Source organism: Cheilinus undulatus, linkage group 1 (assembly GCF_018320785.1).
Source record: "Cheilinus undulatus linkage group 1, ASM1832078v1, whole genome shotgun sequence".
In the NCBI taxonomy this organism is placed as follows: Eukaryota; Metazoa; Chordata; class Actinopteri; order Labriformes; family Labridae; genus Cheilinus; species Cheilinus undulatus.
The window spans coordinates 31,300,765-31,305,397 of record NC_054865.1 but is presented as its reverse complement, the minus strand read 5'-3'; positions in this window follow the sequence as shown (position 1 = coordinate 31,305,397).

Here is a 4,633-nt window from a genome sequence, read left to right as displayed (position 1 = left end):
CCTACAATGGTAGAGGTTAGTGGGGCCAGCCAAGACGGCAAACCCATTCTCCTCTGCCTAACAATAGCCTCATGTATCAGAATTGAATGTGGCTTTTGATTCCCATTCTGATTTAAAAATCATTGCTATAGGCAGATCCAGTGGGACACCTGCAGTCTAGCCTATATGTCAGTCTGATTTGTATCTCGGCGCTTATATTAACAAGGTGGCCAACACCACTGCGCCATTACCTGGGTTTATGAACAGTATATCACACACCTGTACTCAGACCAGACTTTTAACTGAGGTGTCTGTGTTTCTTTGGCAGACGAGTCCCCAGCCAGACCACAGTCTGACGAGCATTTGGCCAGGCGGGCCAGACGTCTAGGGGAGAGTGTGGTGGCCCGGACAGGCCAGAGACAGGAAAGAGGACTTCTAAATCAGCCAGCAATCCAAGGGCCTTCCATAAATCCTCCAAATGGGCTCGGGTGGGGGACGTAAAGCACACCTGCAAGACTTATGTAAGTCTTATTAAACCATAAATTGCTAACACCAGCCCCTCGCTGGGGCTGCTCTTGGCTGGAATAAATCTCTGAGAGCGACCTGTGAGGAGAAAGAGAGAGTGAGAAAGAGAGATAAAGCAGGTGAGAGGGAGACAGATATAGTGGAGGTTAGAGGTAGTGAGAGTGAAATGGAGGATACTAAAGGTCTGACAGCGAAGCATTGCTGTTTGATGATAACACAGACAATACTAGGCTTTGATTAGAGTAACAAGTACTACTAGAGCCTAAGGGTGAGGGAGTTTCAGAAACCTCAGAGGATGTCATGCTGACACAAGTCTTAATGCATCAAAAACTTTTTTTTTAGGATTTATTTCTCTTTTATTTAGAAAGGATAGTGGATAGAAACCAGAGAGAGGGGACTGAAATGCAGGAAAGAAATCAAAGGCTGGAATTAAAATCAAGACTGGCAACTTCAAGGACAACAGCCTCTGTGCATGCAGACATATAGTGCCTAAAAAATGGTATTCACCTCCTTGGATGTTTTACCCTTTTATTGATTTTATTAATAAATCATGGTCAATATAATTTAGCTCTGTGACCAAAAAAACCCCAAAACATCAAAGTGAAAACAGATTTCTGTAAAGTAATGTCAATTAACAAAAATATTTGATGTAAAATAAGTGACGGCATAAATATTCACCCCCTTTAAAGTAACTGACCTAATTCAACAGATGTTCAGTTGATGAGTGCTTCTAGTCTCACAATTAGTTTAATGGGGATCATCTGAGTGAAGTGAATATGTCTCAAGTGATTATAGTATAAAGTCATATGTGTCTAGAAGGTTCAGTCAGTGGTTAATCAGTGTTCCTGCCTACCATTGCACCATGAAGACAAAGGAACGTTTCAAGTAATTCAGAGAAAAGGTGATTGAAATGTTTAAGTCAGGGGATGGAGACAAATAACAAATATCTAAGGCACTAAACACCCCGTTCAATTAAATTCATTATCAAGAAATGGAAGGAATATGGCATGTGTGAATCTGCCTATCCCATCCTCACAAACTGAGTGACTGTGCCAGAAGGAGACTAGTGAGAGAGGCCACCAAGACACCTTTAACTACTCTGAAGGAGTTACATGCTTCAGCAGCTGAGATAGGAGAGACTCTGCAAACAACAACTGTTGCCCATGTTCTTCATCAGTCAAAGCTTTGTGGGAGAGTAGCAACAAGAAAACCACAGTTGAAGAAAACTCAGATTAAATCTGGACAAGAGTTCACCAGAGTGCATGTTGGAGACTCCATGGTGAAGTGGAAGGAAGTTCTTTGGTCTGATGAGACCAAAATGGTGCTTTTTGGACATCAGACAGGACACTATGTTGGTAGACGCACATCACCACAAACACACCATCCCCATCTGTGAAGCACAGTGGAGGAAGCATTATACTGTGGGGATGCTCCTTGGCAGCTGGCCCTGGAAGGCTTGTAAAGGTAGAGGGTTAAATGAATGTTGCAAGGTATAAGAAAATCCTTGAGGACAATCTTATTCAGTCTGCAAGAGAACTACGGCTTGGGAGAAGATCAATGACCTGAAGCATACAGCGAAAAGCTACACAGACGTGGTTTAGAGATGACAACATAAATGCTCACTTGGCTGAGTCAGAGAGAATTTGTGGCTGGACTTGAAAATGGCTGTTCATGTCTGATCACCGTGTAACCTGACAAAGCTTAAGCATTCTTGCAAGGAAGAATGGAGTAAAATTTCAGTGGCCAAATGTGCAAGCCTTATTGAGACCTATCAACACAGACTCAGTGCTGAGATTACAACCAAAGGTGTATCTATTAAATACTGACTTGAAGGGGGTGAATATTTCGGCAGTCACTTATTTTACATTATAGTTTTATTTAACTGATATAACTTTGTAGGTATTTGTTTTCCTTTGACATTAAAGAGGGATTTTAAGAATTTTTTGTAAAAAGGCCAAATTAAATTGACCATGATTGAGTTATAAAATCACTAAAATGGTAAAACATTCAAGGTAGTGAATACTTATATCGGCACCATGATGCACCATGCTTCAATAACTTTTCATGACACAAGCTCCAATCTGGTGAAAGATTGGACTTCTAACCACACATTCAGGCCTGTATGAAGTAACTCCTCAGCAACCACATGTTCAGACACCGATGTGAGCAACACAGGGAATATTTGTAGGAAATCACAGTTCCTGAGCTCCTGAGTCCTGGTGAGTTCCCAACACACCCACGCTCTCCTCCCTGCCTGGTTGTGGGTCCTTGAATTAAACATCAAAGCACACAGGAGCACAGGGCCCAACTGCCATAAATAACAGGGCGCTTGGGGAAGGGAGGGGAGGATGTTCAAATGGGAAGAGAGCAGGTCACCCGATCGCTCATACACATACTGTCAAAGCAGATTCATTTGTTCACAAAATGGATGATGTTGTGTGAGGTTATTGATTTCCGCATGCCATCTGTCTTCTTTGGAGCTTTGGCAAGCAGGCTTTGGCACTACCAGCCTCAGGTTCACCCACATTAGTCTCCAGTGCTCAGGTGGACAGAAGGGACATGTGCAGCAGGTATTGGACACAAATGGGTGATGGCTTATGTGACACAAACTCATCAGACACAATGTTTTCTGGCATGATGAGAAAAAGTGACTGCTGTATATTAATATTTGAATTTAAAGTTTATGAAGTCAGGCTGACCTAGAATACAGGATGTGATAATCATTAAAATGTACACTTTTAAAAAGTATTGGTTATTTTTCTGTTTGATTTTTAAATGCTGTGCAAAGCATATTTATATTTACATTTATATTCATATCACCATTTAAGCCAAATTCTGTCCTATCAAAAATTCAAATCTATCAGCCCTAACATAAAAAACACCATTCTGGGTAAAAATCCAAGCTGTAGGATGTGATTAACATCTCATTTGTCACAAACACCTGCACCAACAAGTTCAGACCCACCCTAGATCTCCTCCTCTCACTAACTAGTCTAGAAGTCACAGTGTACCTCCACGTAGAGCTAAGGAGTGTGGAGGGCAGGCCTTCAAACATGGGGCCCAGCTGCTGCTGTGTATTTTTGTCAGCCAACACACACACACTATGGCATCCCCGGTTGTTTGCTCTTGTGGAGGGCACATGTTACTGGGTAAATTATCATAGCGACGGTAAACAGTGTTTTTATGAGGGAATGTAGCTTGGTTGTTATATTTGAAGTCTGTGCTTTGTATACTGCTGTGCTATTAGGACAGATTGAGGATGTTTGCGCCTGGTGTCTGCACTCCGCCCATGTGGGGTACACACGCAAATACACACAGATACACACATGCACTCACAGCGACAGGCTGAGTTGTACTTTTTTTTAAGTCTTAATTTGCTCTTTTGTTTTTTTTTATAAGAAGAAGAAGAAAACATCACAGCGAAGAAATGTGGAGCGGTGTCAGGCTTGTGTCATTCTGAGGGTAAAAGCACATGAACAGCAGAAGCAGGGGAGGAGAGATGGAGCTTTGAAGTGCAGAAGAACATTTTGTATGTTGAAAATATTACTGTATACTCAAATGAACTGTAGTCTAATTTTAATGCACAATGTTTGAGTATATGAATACAAACATGATGTTTGGAAATCACTTTACAGTCTCAACAGCTGAGTCATGATTTAACTCAATAACAAGGCCATCAGAGTCAAACAGATGGATGGTTGTGAGATAAAGGAGTGGTTTTTTGAGGCCCCCTCTTTTCATGAACTCATCCAAGACTTGGGGAAAGGACTCTCTTTGAGCTCACTTGGGCATCAGTGGTAAAATCCATCTCCAGGTGGTGAGATGTGAAAAAAGACATATCTCTTTTAGAGGGGAATCCCCTTGATTCATTTTTTTTCCCTCCAGCTTTTATGAGAACAGCGTTCCTACACACTTTAAAAAAATAAAATGAATGGCTTTGTAAGACCGTAAGTGAGAAAATTAATACCACTTGCCCGGTAAATGGTCAATGGTTAATTTTTCTGATTTAATATGCTGTTTATAAAATGTCAAATGGTATAGAGCAAAGCCATTAGTTTGGTCATAAATGCCCAAATTTGATAATTTATGGCATATTTAATACTTTTATTTCATCAATACGCTGAGTACT